The sequence below is a fragment of the Ambystoma mexicanum genome, chromosome 5p (genome assembly GCF_040938575.1).
Source record: "Ambystoma mexicanum isolate Mex_15411 chromosome 5p, UKY_AmexF1_1, whole genome shotgun sequence".
Taxonomy (NCBI): Eukaryota; Metazoa; Chordata; class Amphibia; order Caudata; family Ambystomatidae; genus Ambystoma; species Ambystoma mexicanum.
In genome coordinates, this window is record NC_090930.1 from 1,114,656,920 (window position 1) to 1,114,678,772 (window position 21,853).

At 43.1% G+C, this 21,853-nt stretch overlaps 1 protein-coding gene across 1 annotated transcript in view; it reads left to right on the top strand.

Annotated features, from left to right (window-relative positions):
• The window catches only part of KIF13A (kinesin family member 13A), a 2,203,773-nt gene that overhangs the window by 463,169 nt on the left and 1,718,751 nt on the right, over positions 1–21,853 (top strand). The window lies entirely within an intron of this gene.

The following is a 21,853-nucleotide window of genomic DNA, read 5'->3' on the forward strand; positions in this document are numbered from 1 at the left end:
TACTTCAGGCTTAGTGCTAATTAAGGGCCTTTGATCTGCGGACATTTACCATCGTAGTGTTCCTTTGGACTAGAGCTATTTCCTCTGGACTAGAGCCATTTCCTCTTCCTTGTTGAGTCATCATCTGGTCTTATGTACACATCTTATGTCATAAACGTGGATTCCAAACAGCCATTGTTTCTGTGTGAGCGAAGGGAAACGCAATCAATTAGTATTGTGTTCCTAGAACACAAATCTTTCTAAAGCTCGAATGTTCCATAAAGGTTTGGAATTGGAATTCCTGTGGTGCGTGCCACATGGTATTTATTGCATGAGGGAATAGAAGCCTTTCTAAATCACTCACTTCTCAAGATGTGTGTGTATAGACCCCCATTACAGCATCTCAGGCTTTAGGGCAAAGTGTCCAGTTTAAAAAATAAAATGAAGAATAGGTGTTATAGGAAGAACGGTGGACATTTCCCAACAGTAGTCTTAGTTATGATTGTTTGGTTTCTTAGTTAAAGAGCTGATACTGGTTGGCAGAGGGAGAAACATCCATTAAAGGGGGGCTGCATGATCGTCCTGTCTGAGGCATGGTCAGAGGCCATCTTCTGGCTGATTGGTGGCTCCATGGCCGATTATTAACTGTTGCCATGAATACGGTGGAGAGGCGAGAATATCGACTGTACTAAATGCGGCATTGCAACCATGTTAAACTATGTTGTGTTCCAGAAGTTGTGTACTGAATTCTCTTCGAGGTATGGGGAGGTGTGCTGCAGTTGTGAAGGAATTGTATCTAACTTCCTACACCAGTTTTGCTGTATGTGGCCAACTATGTGTCTGGTTCATAGTCACTTTACCAAGTTCCCTCATTGTGCAGCCATCCTTGTGCATGAGCTCTTTTACAGTTCAGCTGGTTTGCTCCCGTTCAGTTTTCACATGACAGCACTTGCCTCTGCACATAGTCCATCCCTGATTTCTCAGTGGGCCTTCGCCATCCCCCAGCCCACGCTTGCTTTCGCCCCCTTTGTCCTGGGCGCATCCCCTACCAGCCTTGACTGGGGAGGAACTCACTGAAGGGCTCGAGATTAAGATTGGATAAACAGGAGCTACACGCAGCTACTGGGTATCCAGCAGTAACGTTTCACCAGGATCTACCAGTAGGGGTGGGGGGGCGAGGAGTAGTACAAAGCGTTACGCAAATCTTGCTTCCACATACAATGCATATGACCCCTTATGCTCTAAATTTTATATAGATGTGTCCTAATGTTTATTTATAGATTGTCCCAGACACCGAGTTAAACGCACATAGTTGTTTGGGATCAGTTGGCATGGGAAGCCAAAAGTAGATCCTGGTAACTGTGGGTTTTAGGCTAACCAGGCTCTTCTAGGATATACGCAGGAGGTAAATGGCTCTCAGCTCCCCTCAATTTCGAACCCTGTCATTGCACATATTATTTTTCCCTTTTTTGGTTCTCCCTATGGTTAGTCGCCGCAGGGGGGCACTCCTGAGCCCATCATTGTTAATTTGTGTTTTTTTTCTATCCACCATGCCAACCACGCACCGGTTTTTCGATACTGGTTGCCCACAGTGCCTGACTCCTGCTGAAGTTACTTAGTCTGCAAAACATTTGCTGCAGCAACTTGACTGGCTTCCCCAGCAAGTAGGGCAAAACTTGGAAATGGTACAAGCACATTGGTGTTTGATGGGAATATCTATGATATACTCAATGGATGGGAAATCCCCTAGCAAAAGCCCACATAATTGGCTTTGTCAATGCGTGTTTACCCGCTTACCCGCAGGATCATCTTAATAAGACTAATTACAGTTGCGGGAGCAGCCGGGAAAAGAAAGCGTAGAATTTTCGTTTGCGTATCCCAAACAGAAAAATGGTTACTTCAGTTAGGACATGGTTTCAACACCAGACTTGAAGCTATTTTGAAATTATTTGTTTTGGGGTATTTGTGAATCCTAAAAAGGTTTGCCTGAATTATGCCTAGCCAAACTGAAAACGTATTCGCTCTGGCCCGTCTAATTAAGTTCAACTAATTTTGAGCTGTTCACGCACTAGAAATTGCCCAAATATTTTAAAGTGTGGCTGTCTAGACCATATTTTAAGATTCATCTGCCTCTTTTCTTCCGTTATGGGTCTTGAATATCATCCAAAACAGTTGAAACGTTAGGGTGTCCTTGAATGCTGCATTCATTGTAAAGGTGTACAATGCACACATCTATCATCGTATATTGCCGCTTTGGAAAGGCAAAAAAGTCATTCATTATCCTCTACTAATGCCAAACCTTATTTTGAAAGGAAAGGTTGGCGTAAGCCCCGCATGGATGCATGGATGGATGGATTAGCAGCGTTCTAGTTTAAAGAAGTCCAGCTGCTTTGAAACACATTTAGCCAAATAATAGCTTTTTCCTTCGGTGACTCTCCAAATACATGTCAACAGAAACGTCAAGTGGGACCTCGGTTTTAATGTTCGAGCAACTGCCACCTAGGAAGAAGCACTTCTCTTAAAAGCATGCTATATCTGGGCCCCTCAGCAAAACCACATAATAAATATTTTAGTGCCGTTTGATATCATTTTACAATTTTTTCGCTGCTACAAAATGAGCTGTCAACCATTTTGCACATGTGTTGTTATCTGGTGACATTTTTTTGTGGATTAATGCACATGATGCTGAGGTCTGAAGTCTTTATAATCAATGTGTCTCAGTTTGGGCTCACAGGAAATATATCTCGGCCGTTAATGCTCCAAACATTCTTAAAATATGCAACCTTAGTTTGTTGGTTGACTAACCACTGTGATTGACCTTGGCTTGAGTCATGTTGTGCCTGCCCATACTCTAGCACCCATCTTGGCACCTAGTACATTACGTTCCGGTGTTACTCCAAAGTGCAACTAGTTACTTTTAGGATCTTACCCTAGATCTTCACCCAAAAGAGACTGCGGCAGCAGGAGAGAACAAGCGGCAGCAGCAGAAAGAAACACGTGGCAGGCGGATGCCGCAACAGAAATAGTGCTCTAGTGACAGAGGGATGGCAGACCTAAATTATGGCCAAGTGAAAGGTAGCGGATAAATAGAGAGGCTGGCCTAAGAGTAAATAAAAAGGGAAGACATGTGAAGGAAAATGGTACGATGCCACAATCAACAGATACAGTCAGCAATAGAGTGCAAAATGGAACAACAAAGCTACAGAATGTGAGTGTGGTGCGTGCATTTACGGGTGCTTATCCCAGATTGTAATTAAAAGCAAGTTCCACCATCTTTGAAGCACTCCATAGTGAATACAGATTCATAGCCTATATCTATGAAGCATTTTTTCTGAACATTTTATCATCTTCTGCAGATTTCTTTGAACTCGTTCATAAACCTGCACTATCCTCAGAAATCATTGGAGACCTTACTTGCACTTAGTTGCACAGTACCTTGGTCAGGTGAATACATCCTGTTCACAGGAAAATCCTCGACACACAGGAGCTACTTTCAGCTCCTGCCTCTTGAATCAGTATTTCGACCTCTGGATTAGTGAAGGCCACAAGGGTACTGAGAATGTGTGGTTGAACCTTTTCATTATGTCCAAGGAAAGCATTCGTGGAAGAAGTTTTCTACTGTGTGGGCTGTGGCATTCTTCTGTCTTTATGTGCATTCCGTTTATTGAGCCACGTGTTTCTGGTGTGAATTTCAATGTATGCTCTGCTCCGTATGCGTGACACTTTGAAATTCCACTGTGTCCCAGAATTTTAAACCCTTTCTCTCGTACTGGCCTATATCACACGATTTAAGTACAGTTCTTCTATGTTAGCTCGTTTTCGTTTGGCTTTGGAATTAGCCTTCATTTCCCAGAATGCAGCTTCACTTTCCACTTTGCTCTATTCTTGTGCTGCATCACCGACAAGAGCTCTCCCTTGTGGGTTTCTCCTGCTTGTGACTTGCGGTTATTTTGTGCCAGAGCCCTCCTCTGATTTTTCTGTCTCACTCACACATTTCTAGCTCGTGGGCTCATTTTCCGACTGTCGTCTCTCATGCAAGATCATGTCTCTGGTTCCAGTTTCTGCTTCATGTTTCTTGGATTTGTGGGCCTTTCCTCAGCACCTTTCACTTGCTTACACATCTACAGTTTGGGAGTCCCTCAGCCTTACCAATGGTTGTGTTTATGGTCACTTGGTCATGACTCTTCCAAACCCCTGTGCCTTTTTGGGATACGGTTCCTCACTCTCATGAGTTTCCTTGCTCCTGTCTTGCAATCTGGTTCCTGTGCTTTTTCACTCTTTCCCACTCTCCAATACTGGCCAACATGTGGGACACCCACGAACGCTGTTCTCTCTTTTAGTTGCTGCTTCACTCCTCTCGATCTCGGGCTACTACTCAGCTGCAGCAGGCTACATCGCTATCCGAGTGTGCCGCCATCGCCCACTTCTCACTCTTCGGTAGCCCTTCTTATGTGCAGTGCCATGGATTCCCTGTTAAGGAAAGCAAAATAGTCTTTTCTGATAGTTTTTATTTCCCCAGCCTAACTCTCCAGTCTGGTTTGTTTTGGGACACTTCCCTACACTGAATAAGAGCTAAAGGATGTATACATGTGTTTGAGGTGCATATATATTGGTATTCGTTTTTAACATTAGACTAGCTGGGAGAGGGTTAACCTTTTCTAGGCTTGGGAGTGATGGGCACTGTGCTAAAGCATGGCCGATGACCATGGTAACTGCTAGGAAGATGTAAACACACTGTAGAGCTGTCTTGAATTGGCCTGAGGGTCAAGACCAACCTCTGGTTTGGGGAGCAGGCTTTCAACCTCTCTAAACTTAGCCGAGTTCGAAATGCGAGGTGGCACATCCAAAAGTCGCCCACCATTGCTGTGCCCTGACAAAGGTATAAATGCAGATTTCCTTGAACTGGTTAAACCCATTGAAGGCCAATGGATAATCTAGGGTTTTACCACTTAGAATCCAGGCCATGTTGTGTGAAGCGCACCAAAACCAATTCTGTGATTAGGTTGGTTGTGGATGGCTGAAATTTGCTTTTTCTTGTGTGGCATGCCATAATAGAATTGTGAAGACTGGTCTCCACCCCATACATCTGGGGGTGTTTGTGAGATTTCACATAAAAAGTATTGGGGGGGGGTAAGCGTGGAGAAGCTCTGGGCGTTTTCATATGCATCTGCTCCTGGAGTCATCAGGACACACAGCTGGAATAGCCATTCAACTTGCAAGTGTATCCCTTCCTGCCTTTCTGCATGGTGCAACGATTTGATGAGTACAAGGAAATAAACTGGAAACTGCTGAAAGGCATAGAAACAAGGAAAACGTTAGAGTGTTACTAAAAATATGGGACTTTATTTAGTTCAGAATCCGTGGAACCTTCCAGTGCAGTTTGTTTCCTGTTGATGGTATTTTAAATGTGGATAGTAATGCATTAGAGGGTTTTCAAATTACTTTGACTGATGTGGGCTTTAATTGTGGAGAGGCTTCCCCTTTTGACCCCGTTTCCTCCCTTGGCTTAATAGGATCGATGATAAATGAAGACAGCTGAGCCAAAGTGACATGCTGCAGCGGAAAGAGGTGGCAGAGGAAGGAAAAAAGAGTTGGGACATGAGATACCATTCCCACCCAGAAAATGACTCCATTGATTCAAACCCCCTTGGTATATGACCTTCCCCTCAGCCCCCCACACCACCAGTGCCGTGATCTGCCAGGAATTAAATGTGACACACCTTATCACGATACTCCTGATAGCGCAAACCGTTCCACCCCATGTCATGCCCCAATTCATGTCATGCCTTTAAGAAGCTAACTCATGCTTTGCTGCTAGGTGGTATATCCTTGAATTGCTGTGCGGTGTGCACGCAAATAATGACCCTGCAGCAGTGCTTGGTGTGGAATCAACGACCTATGCTGTGTTATTTTTTTATTACAGCCTTTGGCTTGACATTCAAACCTTACTCCAATGTAAGATACAAGTTAAAATACAAAAATAAACCTGTTAAAACCAGAGTAGGCAATACCATAGCACCACAACAAATATAAATCGTACCAAACAAAAAGTCCAATATTCATAATTTAAATGTAAAGTTTGTTGCATAAGAAATATTTAAAATCATTTCAGCTAATTAATCAAGAAATACAAACCATAGGCATTAGAGACATCTAGGCAATTCCCTTAAATATCAAACCAAATCACACAGCATTTGCCATTTTTCATCATTGGTGCAGGTAGTGTGCTGCTAGAACAGCAATCCCAAACACTTTAGTCTTGTTGGCCAGTCAATCACTATATGGAACACCATTTCTAGCTGTGAAGGAACTCCACAGTATCTACAACTACACCATTGTTTGTCAAGTTTCTCTCTTATTCCTATTATTTCTCTTGTCAACAACTTGTTGAAACGAAATCTTAAAAAAGTGGATCTATAAAAACCATTGCAAAACCTCTTAAGATCATTTAGCAGCTGATTGAGGGCCCTAGTCCCTCCCCTAAAGTACTCAAACATTTTATATCCTGCACACTCTTGCTGTGTTGTGATCCAGTCCAGAGTCCAGAGTTTATTTTTAGCTTTGAGCGGATTCTGTATGAAAAGATCCTTGTCAATACAACATATCAGATATTTCCACACATTCCTTAGCCCAACCTGACACTGCAAAGTCAGAATTGATCTTCAAACCATTTCCCAAAACAGTATAGGACGTTATCATCAGCCAGCAGACAATTTGTGCGTAGGGTCAAGACTTTCCAGTTGACAATTACTTTTAAAGACAGCAGTCCTAATTCCTATCAAACAATCTGGATAGGGATTCTCCTGAATACCGCCAAGACACTCTTCCCAAAGATGTCTTCAAGTAAATTCCAGATTGATTCTGGGGTGGTCAGGGCGATCTCTCCACCATAAGTCAATGCTTGAATGACTTTCATTTTATAAAATTGTAAAGTGTGTAGCATAGAGAATCGGTCAAACCCTGCCATAACAATCAAGCCTTGGGTAGCTAAAGGCATCAACTTTCAGTCTCAGGGCTGCGGCATTAAACGTTTCTAGAGATTTTCTATTAAAGTTAAATCTGAGGACCCGATATGGCTTGGCACTAGCGATCCAAGGCTCATGGACTTGCCACTTGAAAGACAGCCCTTTCTTCGCCCCGCCCGAGTTCAGGGTCAAGATATTAGATTTAAGAACATTTATTTTTAAAATATTCTCCTTGGCATAACTCTGCAAAGCGGATACCTGCCTCTGAAGAGGGTTTGGCCTAGAAGAGCCAAATCATCCACATAGAGCAGCAAGGAAACAGGATATCAATTACAGCAAGGAGGAACGTTTTGAACAAGATCCAGTTTTTGCTTTAGGTCTGAAATATATAGGTTGAATAAAGCAGGGGCTAAAATACACACATGCTCCAAATTCCTATGTTAATATTTTGGTCTACAAATCGCCTTGTTGGTTAAGCTGCACTCGCATTGAGGTGCTCGTTTATAATTACTCTAAAATATCTACTAAATACCCCCAACCAGTTCTAAGCACATAGCTTTCTCCATAAGCGATTTCGATTCACACTATCAAACGCTAGTTCAAAATGTATAAATGCGATGTTGGTCACTTTCTATTCGTTTATCGCTCTTTTCTTGCATACATTTAGTATCAATCCATTTAGGGAACTGCCTACACCCTTTATAAACCCTGACTGGTGTCGATCAAAATTGTGACTCTATTATCCATTGATTCAATCTTCCCAGAATTTGCAGGTCAGGTCTATAGTTCCAAGGACTCGACCTATTGCTTTTCTTACGAATTAATATTACTATTGGCTCTTTACACGTTTCAGGAATTTGATTTTTCTTAATTACTTGCACAAGTATCATGCATAGTACCTCTGTCCACAGGTTAGATGAGATTTCCAAATTGCGTTTGAGAGGCCATCGGGGCCAGGATCTCTTGATGTACTGCTCCTATTAATGAGCCACTGGTCATCTTCTGTCTCAAAGACTACAGGCCAAATACTATTAGCCCTCACTGTCAATACAGATTCCTCCTCAATTTGACTCTTTGCAAAAAGCTTAGTAAAATGGCCTACACATTTATCTTCATATACCAAATTGCTTGATAGGGCTAATTGCAAGATATCAGAATTTGTTATCAGCTTCCAGACATCAGCCAGGCGGCTGGAGGAAAAAGCTAAGAACAGATTATGCATCTTTCTGCAACATCTGAATCTTATAATTTCGAAGCCAATTCTTACATTTCAGTTGGTTTCTTAATCAACAACTAGGCTTTCTTACTATTTTCAATACATTTAATCGCTTGCCATGAATCTCTTTTCCTTCTGAACTTGCAAATCAAACATGTGCTTATGTTTAAATAACAGCTTAATCCCCACTTGTGTTTTTGGGGCAAATAGATCCAAAACTGATATATAGGTTTCTTGGTCAGGGTGGTCATCAGAATTCTCTCTCCCAAAAAAGTTGTTAAACATGTTTTTAAGTTGGCTATCTCCTCTGCTTTCTAGACTAATCGATTCTGCACAGTGTTGAGAGCCACATTAGGAAGATGTTTGTACCAGGGACCAATAGCCGAATATACTAACCATATTACTTTCAAAATCTTATGGTCACTATAGCGAGAGTATTGCATGTCCAGCCTTGTAGCATAAGAAAAGATGTTAGCCGAAACATAAATATAATCCATGATTGTAGTGTGGGAAACATATATATAATCAATGATTGGAGTGTGAGGTCTCTTGCCCCATGTCCTCTTGGCTGGATTGTCTCATTTTATATTACCGTTCAACCTAATTAACCCCCTAGAGTCCATTAAAGCAGCCCATTGTAGGTCACTCTTTCTAGCAGCAGGCTTCCTCGTAATCTGCGAAGGCTGATGAGCATCCAATTCTTTCACATATAATATTTGTCCCCACACACTATTAGGGCTGTCTGCGCGCTATATAAATATAAATAAATAAATAACTGTTATCGACATATCAAGAGACATTCACCTAGACTCTCCACCACATTGTCCAAAAGTCTATGACAGAGATGGCAGTTGGATTCCAGTAGACATTAAATACCACAAAGGTCCCCAAATTTGTTTAAAAAAATAATTCCCAAGATAACTTGGCGGCCTAGATATAGCTATTTGGATATTTCCACTCTTTTAGATCTAGCCCTTGATTATTATGACAGGTCACCAAAAAGCCTGGCGAGGGTCTCCCTTTTGCCCCTTTGACAGCCGGATTGAGCAAGTTTGTGAAACCGTCTACCACAGTGATATCAAGCAGCCAATTATCCTAGAGAAATATTAAGTCTACTAGGTAGAAGATATTGCTTTCAGGTCAAAATAAATGAGTGAATCCTTTAGTGTTCTAGGAACCCATCGTAATCTCTGTCAGAGGAGCCACCAACTTTTACTATTGCTGAGGTTTGTTGCTGATTAATGCGCTCACCAACCAAACCCAGTTCTTGTTGCTTCCATCAATATCATGAATATTAGAAGAGGTGGACGAAGTACAAGCCTGCACTTTCCTAGATGACTTGCTATCATAAGAACACTTAACTTTCAAAGCCGGTAATCGTGATTTTTCATTGCGATAAGGAACTTCCATTTCAGTTTCCACTGTCATCAAATATTCTTTCCTACATATATCCAACATCCAAAATAATTTCTCTGATTAATTTTGAAATCATATGTAAAAAGACTATTCAATTGGGTCACAACAGATTTCGACTTGGTCTATGTCCCTTGAATGTATAGATCTTAATTGTGGAACAGCCTCGAAGAGTCTGAAGAAATCCAACCTATTTAAAACAATGATCTTGCTCGTTATGTGCAATTGCTTTAGAAGCAGGCATCTTTGTGTCCCGCCACACTGATTCTAAATACGCCCGTTTTGTCAATACTTATTCTTTCTTATGATTCTTCAACTGTTGTTCAGCAATCTGGGCTCGCCTCTTCTCCAATGTGCAGAATTCCATGGATTGTTGATTCTGCTTCAAGGGCTCAATCCTTGGTCTGAACGCTGATCCATTTGAGTCATTTGGACATATTTTCACTACTGGTAGCATCCAATAAACCTAGAGGATGTTCTTTCTCTCTCGCTATCTGGATCGCGAAAAGCCTCCTCCGAATAAACAGATTCATGATCTCATTATAGACCTCTTCCGTTTCAAGTACTTCTTGAAAACCTTCGACAATTGCTACATTCGCTTGCTTCAAACTCCTTTTTCCTTTCTTTTGTTCATCCCTCGCCTGGGGTGTAATGCTGCTAGGTAGTTGAGGAACCAGTGAGGCCATAGCCCGCAAAAACGTTTTAGATCCCTGTCCTAGATTTAGGGGATTTATTTATTTTTTTATTTGCCTAGTTTTCATTCCACTGTATCTCTGCTTCTTGCGTTGATTAATAAATGGAGCAGTTGTTTCCCTCAAGTGGAGGTTCTACCTGCTAAGCAAGCACAGACCCATTGACAATCTCTGAATGTACACGTGGATCCTCTTGGGTCACGTTATTCATCTCCGAGTGTAGGACCAGGTCGTCATGAATCTCAATTACTGAGGCTTGCCTCTCTAGGCTCCCTACAGGTCTCAGATGTAAGACACTTAGCACAGAGTTAGATGGGGCACCATTGTTTGTTTCACCCACAGAAGCCAGGGTTGATCTTCACTCCACCCTTTCACCTTCTAATTGGTCCTGCCTTTCGTAATCTTCCATTGAACTATGCACTAGGGGATCTTTAGTCGCTAGTAAGAAACCTTCTACCCCAGGACATTTTAGAGTTCAACGTAGTTAGCCTTTGAACATGGTCCTGGATTTTCCCACTGAAGTAATGATGGTAACATTCAATGTGGGAATAGATGTAGGCATATGAGACTCCTTCAGGGCCGGATTAAGCCCTTAATGAAATCGAGACGGTCTAGATGCATGCGTAGATGTGTAGGAGCCGGAAGAGCTCGAAGAAGAGTCGAGGTAGAGCACAAGGGAAAGTGAGACGGAGTTAGCATCTTTATGTTCAACTATTAAATCTGGATTAGGCGCTGTACTCACACCCTCTTGGTCTGTGTTTCCCTATCCCGGTGGGGTGCTGGGGAGCGTCTCAACCGTCCATGTTTCTGCCCTGTTAAGGTCTGAATATGTTTGTTGACCTTTAGGGGGAGGTACATAGCGCTAACTTCATTACTCATGTTATGCAGCTGATTCAAAACTGACTTGTTCAAAAGCACGTCGGGCATCGAAAACTAAATCTCTGTATGCATGTGACCATCTCGGTCCTCATCTACACCCCGCACTCCCACCAACAGCATTTGATCTGGGATTTTCGGAGTGTTTTGTAGATTAGGAGGCGCCACCAATGGCTGGTTTCGTGATGAAGATATGGGGCCTCATTATGACCCTGGCGGTAGGGGGTTAACAGGGCCGGTAAAGGTGGCGACCCATTAACCCCCTAACGCCGCATTACGAGGTCTCCTCGTGGACCCGCTAAGGACGCCTGGTACAACCAGGCGTCCTTAGCGGGGTCCAGCGAGTGGTCCAGCATGCAAACAACGGGCCAGGTAACGGGCCCGTTGTTAGCATGCTCCCCATTCCCATTGAGCCCTATGGGGGCTCGAATGGGAAAGGGGATGTACCGGGTCCGGGTTCCCTGAATGAGGAAATACTGGGCCCTCCAAGGTCTGAATCAGGCCTCCAGATAAGGTGCGTAAAAGGCCTTTTTACGCATGAAAATCTTGTAAATACGTCAACTTTATTATTTTCCTGTGTACATTTACACACATGTTTAGAGCAGAGGGCAGTGCAAAGGTCGGGTTACTTGACAGAAACCAGAAGGCTGCTTTTGATTTTGATTTACATGGATGTAATTGCAAGCCACCTTTGAAACAGAATGTATTTCTCTGAAGTCTTTCAAAAAATGAAACTGCAGACTGTGATAAAAGGAATGGTTTCTTCCCATCCAGCTTCTGCTGTGTTGTGTGTAGATGCTCATGGAGCAAAAAGAAGCACTGTGCATATTTACTTTCCTAGAATTTTAGGATTGTATAATTAATAAGATGGAAAGCTAAGTTCCAATTCAGAATTAATATTTCGGAACAAATTATGCTTTTTTCCGTGAAAGCCAGTATTGCACAATAGTATTTTTCAGAGTTCCGGTGCTGTGTGCATAATCATGCGGAGGCACATAATTTTTACACTTATAATTCAATTTACACTCTAATTATGAAAACAGTGTGTAAACAGATGACTATGCATAGTCCAGTTTACATCCATTCAACCTTGCAGTCGATGGGGTGCATTACTGTAAATGGTCAGGATGGGGTGCATTACTATAAATGGTCAGTGGCAGCAGAGTCTTTGCTCAAGGGTGAGTGATTGGTGTAATGACAATCACAGGTGTTCTAGCCTCTCAAATCTTCAAGACTACAATTAAAACATACACCTGACTCGCCAAGAAGTGTAAGCGCTGTTCAAAAACAAACAAATGAAAGTTTCATTGTTAATGAAATAGAAACTCAGAAAACGCTGTCCCTGTGATAATCCAGATAGTCAACTTTATGTAGCCCTTTATAAATGGTTCGTCCAACATCTAGGTACTGTGATTATTATACCTCAGTCGATACTCAGTTAATCGACCTCTGAAGGATGCTAGCCAATAAGATAGCTCAGCTGGTTGAGCACTCGTTGCTGCAATCTTTGCATGATCTGTAGGTTGCAGATTCGAATCCCGGCAAGGCCAATTCAGCCTTTCATCCTTTTGCAGTCGATAGGAGTACTGACTTTGGTTTGGTGATAATTGTGATAAATATGTTCCATGTACAGCGCTTAGCCAAAAGCGATATATAGATAACCATTTAACCATTAGAATTTAGCATGGAGTCCTTGCTTCTATGCACTGTTGTATCATAACATTGGCATACCATTAGATAGATTAGATGGGAAAGGAGGACTTTCATTAAACATCAAAAGACAATTCTATCAAACCTCAAAACACAATACAATTCATGTTTGCTTTACTATGTAATTGGCTAGGTTTTTGTGGCTTCAACATTTAAATATATACAGGAGAGATCAAATGGCCAGTCTTTGCAGAAATAATGAAAGTTATATTCTGTCAAAATGCAGAAAGCTGCCGCATAGTAATTATTTCCATACAGTTTTTGCACAGGTCGGCTGGCTGTCACATACATTTTACTCTCTTGCAAAGGAGAAAAGTTATTTTTACTCTCTTAAAATCACATTTACTCTCAAAGTTTAAAAATAGGGAGTAAAATACTCCCACCTCAAAATCTTATCTGGAGCACTGGCCTGAATGGCCCGGTATTTCCCCATTCAGGGAACCGGACCAGAGTTTGGAGGCAGCCATGCCCCTGCCTCCAAACTCGTAATGAGGCCCATGGACTTTTGGAAATATGAAGTAATCTTCAGAGCCACGTTTTTCGCAGCTGTAGGGTATGAGACAGGCATGGTATCTAGAGAGACACGGACTCAAAAGTAACAGTTTGAAAACCTTTATTGCAACACTTGGTTGGGTTGGTGTAATGCCTAACTGGCCCTAACTCTAAGGGAGTTGTTCTCTCAACTGATGCTTCTAAGGGCTGTCAATGTCCGTAAGTCCAAAACCAAAGTTTGGCTCTGTCAAAACCTATGCCTGCAGACACAATTTGACACAACGTCTTCTTAAAGGAACAATGGTGACTGAAAAAGAAATGCAAACCAACGCTGGTTTCAGGTAGCCTTACCATCAGGTGTAGTTCTGCAAGATCAAAATAGTTGAACTAAAAAGGGGTGCCCTCGGATCTTCCAGGTAGGGAATTGCAGCAAGTCAATACAGTTCACAATGTTTCTGGGTCTCTTGGGGTTCCCTTCCCCAAGCTTAGACCCTCTGGTTCCAAAATGAAAAGTCACAGATATTTCCAGGCCTCTCAAGGGTCCCTTCCCCAAGTCTAAGCTTCTCTGGGTCAAAAGATTCACAGTTTCTTACTTTACAACTCAGCTGAGGATTTACAATTCCTCTCAGGCCTGTCCGGGTTCCCTTCCCCAAGACTAGGCCTCTCTCCTTTAAACAATGGCCTTCACAGTTTTCAGCTGGCTTGTCAGGGTTCCCTTGCCCATGCTCAGGCCCCTCTTGTCTCAAACAAAAGTTCACCAAAAAGTTCAAACACAAAACAACCAAGTCAGCACAGGCAGTGTCAGAGACTTTAGAGAACACCAGGTTTTTGGCTCCTGCCAGGCGTGACCACTCTGACCACTGTCCCCTCTCTTTACACTCTGCGCTTTGGTTTCTGACACCTTTACTTTCGTGTGCCTTTTTCTTTCTGTTCTTGCTTTCTTTCCACTTTCTGCTTGGCTGTGCCTCTTGCACAATATCCCGCTCTACTTTGCTTCTTGCACAGTTTTGTTTCACTTTACCGTGCACCCTTGCACTTTTCTGCTTTGTCATGTCTCTTGCACACTTCTGTTTCACTTTTGGGTCGCTCGTACCCTCTCTTTGCTTTCCGCTCCTTAAATCTGCTATCTTCTGTTCTTTTCTGCTTACGCGCCACTTGTGCATCTGCTTTTCTTCTGCTTTCTTTCGTCTTTCACACTTAGCCGTTCTGCCACGGTTCCCGCTCCAGCCACCCGCACGCTACTAAGTTACTGTCTCTCACGAAACTCACCCGTAGTGCGGTGCTGGAAGGCAACCTCGTCGGGACTGCTGTGTCGAGGTCAGGGTCTCACCACCTGGCCCTCAGATATCCCTGGGACCTGCACATGTGCCAGGGGAATGAGCACTGGCCTGGATACGGCCAACAAGTCACAGCTGTCCCCAATCCGGCTCCATGGAGACACGGCTCACTCGCGACGCTGCAACCCCTGTGACACACCGGGTCAGCGTCCTGGCGCCATTATCCTCTGGTTTCCGTGGGCTCCTCCAACTGCAGCCTCCTGCTCCCTTGCTAATCTGAACCAGCCAGCATCCCCAGCTCACTCATTTCTCCTGGAAGAGCTACACCTTTTATACCCTAACTGAGAGTCAAGTGGAGTCAGGGGTGTATGGTTAAGGTGAAGTGCCTGACCTTGCCTATTAGTGGGGCAGCCGGGTGGTGAAATGTAGTAGGCCTCTCCTTTTATCCCCCATGTTGTTCCTATGGTTAATCCTCATTGCTATTGATCGCCTCATCCCAGTACTTATTGGAAATGGGGGGGGAGGGAGATGGGTATTCTCCTCCCAATCCCCTGCAACCCTCCCCTCAGGTGATCCTCACTCGCTTGTCCACCCACAGGGTTGGGATCCAAAAGCGATGGCCCTTCACTGACCACCTGAATGGAAGTTCCCAGGGGAGAAGGTGGGAGAACACCGTCGGGTTTCTCACTGGGTGTTGAACAGGCAGGGGACGATGATCGTAAATAGAGGTCTAATGCAAATGACCGTGCTGCTTCATGACCGGGGCGCTGGCTCCTTCTGTTTGTAAGACAGAAGACAATTTCCCAGCTCCGTCCACAGAGTGCAAAAAGGGGGCTTCCGTTGCTAAATCTGTACAATGCATGCTGTCCAAGACTGAAACACCCTTCCTTTGTAACTTGTATGCCATTTTTCTACTTCCTGACGACAAAAATGCAGGTGCAGAGTGCCGTCGCTGCTCACCTTCTGTGTATTTATTTCCTTCACTCTTCAGCCCCTGAAACACCTGCTGAATGACTGCCACCACTTTCTGCCTCCACATACGCGCCAGTGTTTTGCGCCACGTTGGTAGTGATCTGCGGACCACCTTCCCAGGGAGTTAAAGAAACAGTGCTTCAGGCAATGTTTCTGGTTCTCACAACTCTCGCCGAAGGGGTCCTGCCGCAGTGTTACGAAAGGTATGCAACTTTCATCTATGCATACCATGTAAGTCTCAACTTGCCATCCTAGGCGCATCAATGCACATAGAACTGTCCACCTGCCTTAATCCCATAATGTGCCATGCTTTACACAATTCAAGCACTGTACATTTCCGGACAACTATTACTGACTTTTACCACCTCATCATATCTCTACAACAACCTGCATGTAAGCAATGGGCTAAGGCCTGCCTAACAACACCATCCAGCAAAAACTCAGACCTCACACAAAACAAACACACAATGGCACACAGTCTACAGGAACTCCTGGGCTGTGATGCGCAGCAAATCTAATAACCTTGTCTCTGCTCCTTGTGCTCTGTAAGGAAGGCATGGTAGCAATAGTAAGACAGACACAAGTGACCACAGTTCAGGGGTGTTTATTGAACTTCAAACTTGAAAAACGCCTATCTAATCCTAAATCTACAGATGGGAGAAAACTATGACCATCAAATAATAATAACGCCGTCCTCGTAGTGTCTTGTCAAAATAAAAGGGCATATACTAATAAACCTATTGCCACTCCTTACCTCTGAATAGAAATAGTGTGGGAAACAATGTTATCAAAAAGAAAGAAGTGTTAACAAAAATGATATGTCAGGATGTTCAGGCCTCTGGCCTCCCTTTCCCGCATTTTCAGCACAGGACAAGGCATTAGACTCGAGCCTAGCACAGTCTCTGGTTTATCTAGCATGAGGATAAAGTTCAGTCATTAGCATCAGGGCCTTCCGTGCCCAAGTCTCTTTGCCTTTCACAGTCTCTTCATTCAGAGGGCCTGGTCCGACAAACGATAAGTTCCTTCCCTCTTTTAGATTTTCACAAGTACTCAATTTGTTAGGCGATTCACTATTCACCTCGGATCCCCCTCAGCCGGGTTCAGATCCTTGTACGGTAATCATTCATTCATTCATACAATTTCTCATAGGATATTCTTTTTTGGGTGACTCGTGGTTCACCCTGAATCCCTCTGTCGGACTCAGATCTCGGATCTCCCTCGGTTGGGCTCAGATTCCTTTTAATACAATGTTCATAACTTTACACAGACTCGCTTTAACCAAAAGCTTTTACCTGATCTCCCTCAGCCGGGCTCAGACCAACTTCCTATACGATTTAATTAACTATCGAAGACTTTCGAATGTGCACAGGGTTTTTGTTTCACACGTTGCAGGACCACTTCGATTTCACAATTCTTTATCACTCTTCACATTGGCCACCTTACAGCTGGATACCTAACAGAGACTTTGAATAAGCACCCACGTGGTGCCGGACACTATGTCTACGGTATTGTATCTTGGCTTCAAAGTTCAATCACTCATCCGCCGATTCATTATGTTCGTGTCGCTTTCCACATACGCTTCATACATTGTTCTCTTCAGTTTTCATTATACAATGTTGCCACTTGCAACATTGGCTTCAACACAGCCCAATCTGGTAACAGTCTCACCAACTCACCGGCCATGCTGACTTCACTGGCACTGCTTTGTTGTAGGAGCCAAGGACAGTACCACGGCGGCAAACTATTCTCCTCGCCTTGACTATCGACGCGGCAGAGCCCAAGATATCTTGGAGACACAATGCAGCATTCTTCAGCCTCGATTCCTGGTCTTGCGTATCTTATTCCCAAAGGTTCAGGAGAGTAACAGTCTTCCGTTGGTTTTGCCATATTTTGCCTTGTATTAAACTGTCATCTTGGAACAGCTGCTTCCTCATGTGCTTTGCCTTGCTCAGAGTGTGCTTTCGTGCTCCGCCTTTTATCCGTCTGGGGAAGTGTGTTGGAAGTCAGGTGTGTGTAATGGTCAGTGATTGCCTGACATTGCCTGACTATTGTATTGGAGTATGTCGGGTATACGGCTCGGGTGTTAGTCCGTTTTCTCTCACAGTGAGCTGTCTGTGAGAAAGTGTTTGTGTTGGAAAGGGGTGGGGGTGGTGGGGTTGAGTTCCTAAGTATCCTACCTGGTAGGATGGGGTAAAGGTGTTACAGGGAAGGGGATACTGTGTCTCGCCATCCGGTGTCCCACTTCCGCTCTGCGAGGATCCCTCGCCCAGGTGATCCTCCCGTACTGGTCCAACCCCAGGAACTGGATCCAAAAGCGATGGCCGTGTCCTGGCCACTGGATAACAGATCCCTGGGGACTAGCGGGTGAGGCACCTTCAGGTTTCTCACAGCTCCCACAAACCCACTGATAATCCCACATTTATAGTTGAAGGACCTGAAGCGCCAAGAGTTCACCTTGCAAATGGCACAAGCAGCAGTACCATAGGTCCTTTCTTTGTGTTGCCTTCTCTCTGTATTTATTGCATTATAACATGCTCTATAAATTGTCAAACTTTTCTCTTCCAATTTTCTCAAGTGAAGATTAACATCCATCGTTCGAAGATTCTATGATATGGCATTCCTGTTTCTTGCTGACACAAGGGAGGTTGGCCACCTTATTTTTTTTTCTTCTGAATCTAGATATGATTCCAAGTCATTAATTTGTTCTCATAAATTTAATAGATTTTGCGAATGGCATTTTTCTTGATTATGATTCTAACTTATTTGATTAGCAAGTTTATCATTTTCTGTGTCACATATAATTATATGATAAACATAAAATCACATGTTTGTATTCTTACAAAATCAGTGTGCGAGACTTAAATGCTCAAAGGGCAACTGCACGAAAGAGTACACTTGACTGAACTTGACAAGAAGAACAAGTATAACAAAATGCTATATATACCGTTTCAGGACACACTTCTTCGCAGTGACATACTTTGAGGTGTCCTGGTATGGGGGATGCCCGTTTGTATAGGTTAATGAAATTATAACCCCCCTGGCAGTGGGTGCCCTCTTCCCATTCGCCAACCTCTGGACTATACAAGATGATATAGCCCGCAGATTGTCTCAAGGTCAGCAGTCCCGTGCTGCCAACTCTCCACACCTCACCTGTTTTAATAAATTTAATAGAACACTGATCCATGAAACCAACCAAGTTAGATAGATATTTGCAGCCTCTGCTCTACCTTATTGGCTATCTTACTAATCTTTGATTCTTCGTCCTGACTCCGGAAGGTTACATAGATTCTGCAACTAGTACTAAACCCATGGAGTGAGGTTACAAGGTTGAGGAACCTGGCCGGTGGAGGTTACACATACGTCTCTGCTGTATCTGCTCAACAAACGGAGTGATCTGAAACCCCTTGACAAGCTCACTCATCTCTCTTCCTTGGTGCTTTGATCCCTTTTCCTTGACGAATACCAAAAACACGCACACACACAAATTGTTTTTTCTCCTTTTTTGCCTTTATCCCTTCAAGCTGCAACACTACAAAGTCTTCAGGTCTGTTATTGTTCGTTCATTAAGACTAGATTTATTCACAGCTAAAGAAAATAGTGGGCATCCAATGCAGTCCTGGTTTTATTCTTTTCCTTCTTGTACTCGTAGTTCTGACTTTAAAAGACCTTTGCCCCAAGAAGGATTCATTGGACTTCTGTTGGAAGTACTGTCTACTCCAAAGTGCTCTGTTAGAGAGGTGAAGATAGAAGGCGTCCAAGGCACAGACAAGCACTTTCATATAACCATACCCAGGGATCAGTGGGGATGAACTGATGTCTACTAAGACCTCTTTACCTGGTTGCTTTGGAACCAGGTTCTGTTTACTTGAGGTGAAAGACCCTTGTAGGTGCCAGCCAACTTCTTGGTGTGGATGCGCAGAACTATAGAGCTCACCTTGTTTTGAAGACACTGAATAGGCCATACCAGCAATTTAGAAGTCCAGAAACAGCTTTGAATCCTGTTTAATTGTCTCAAGATGTCTTTGAGCTGGATTGACCACGCTCATTCCATTTGCAGTTGCCACAGAACCCAAGGGGCTGCTTTTGGCACTCTACACAACTTCATACCGCACATCGAGCCATCCAGAAACCAGCTCAACTCATTGAAACGGACTACCTCATCTTGACACTTTCGGTGTGTCGACATTGTGGGAGTAACTGACTTGTGGGAGTGCCGACTTGACAACTTGAAGCCATCGACTCCTCTGTCTCGCACGCCGACTGGTCCCAGCAGAGCCATCCACACTCCGGAACTTCAGTCAACATGAACCATTGGAAGCCATCATCTTGACTATCTCAAATACTGACTCGACCCAATGGGATCCTGCCCCTCCGAACCCACTCCACGCTTAAAGCCAAACATATCAACATTAGCATGGCTACAGTGGAAGTTCTTAGGAGTCCAGATTGACTCTTTCGTCCACCAAAAGCAAGACATAATGGTAATGTGAAGAGGCCCCGTCACTCTGGTCCACCTTTTGAGACCAGAGTGACTTTTAAGCTCCTCTTTTCTTCAAGAACATATCCTTGAGCATTGACATTTGCAGAAATCTGTTCCTCAACATCCCTGCTCATCAACCCAGAGCATCCTTTTACAAGTTATGTATAATTTATTTCCTTTACTGGGGGTGTGTTTTTTGTATTTTTTAATTAATTTGTTTGCATTGGCTGTTTATGAAGTCACTATTTCTATAGAACTTTGATTGGACACTTTTATTTTTGGAACCATTGTACTAACTCTGTTTGGTTGGCTACTGTTATCATCTCCCACCCCTCCTGAAGCTTTAACCTGCCCCTCTGCCTGTGCTACTAAGAGGCAAACGAGGTATACCTCTTGAGCTGTGTCTGTTTCACCTTTATGATTGGGGTATCACTACTAATTTGGTAGTAATATGGGACTGAGTAGACAATTGTAGCCATTATTCATTTGTGTACTTTAGACATTTCATCACAGTCCATGCCAAATATCTGATGGCCATAAATTGGGTGCAGCCCAAACATTAGTATCTCGTTCTTGGTTGATGAGATTTAATCTGAGATAGTTGGTGCATATTTTGTGGTTTGGTTGTACGTTTAAAAAGTCAGCAAGGTATTGTTTCATTAGTCATTTACCTTCACCCCAGGGATTTTTATTTAAATGCATGACAACATCCATTCCATTCGGGAGACACTAGTCTTGTCATTGTTTTAACTTTGCGTTCTGGGACTTGTAGTCCAGGGTTTAGAACGGGAAACTACAGACCCCAGAATGCAAAGGTAAACCCAGGACTGGACTAGCATCTTCGAAATGTAATGGATAACGTTGGATTGTATATATCTAACTAATCAGTGGTGTTGGGTGGATATTAAAGACAAGGGACACCTGAGATGAGTCCAAGGAGACATCACAGACAATTCCATTAGTCTGGTGTTCAAAAGAGGACATTATAACTTTTTGTTGTCGGTCAGAGATTAAGGGGTGCACAGTTCACCGGAGAGCTGGATGTACCACACAAGTCTCATACAGAAGGCCATGCGGCTCATGTGGATGTGGATGTAGTAGGGGTGTTGGTGCGCAAATTTAAGTTAAAAAAAGATACTCAGTTTTTGAGAAACTCTAATTATTCTCTATTTTTTAACTTTAAATGTGTGATACGTTGCTTTGTTAATGGAATTGCCACTTTAATCCTATTTGTATTATGGGGCTGAAATCATGTTTTAAATAGAAGTAAAACTGCAGTAAAAGACAACAAAACCAAGAAAGGTTGAGTTCCACTAAGTAAATTGCGCTGCTAGACTCCAAATGTTTCAAAAAGCTGCCAATGAAATGACAGATTGTAATCCAACAAAAATAGAAACACACAAATAAATGTCCAATGTGTCTTGTATTCAAATAATGTTCATCAGCCAGAGTGATTTGCCGATACGTGTTTCGACCTTCTGCAGACTTTCTCAAGGCAAAAAATCTAATTCAAGTCCGACTGGTACTGCTGATACGCTGAATGAATTTTTGAAAATAAAGCGGATGTCGTCTCCAAAGAACCTGAAGTGAAGGCTGTTCAGCGACACGTTTTGACCTTCTGCGGTCTTTCTCAAGGCAAAAAAAATCTGGAATTCCATACACAAACAATACAATCAACCCCAATAAACCAAGACTTTTTTTTCATTGAAATAACCCAAAAATTGCATTTGAATTGTCACAGATACAAGCATGTGGATTCCAAAGGATGAATAAATGGGATA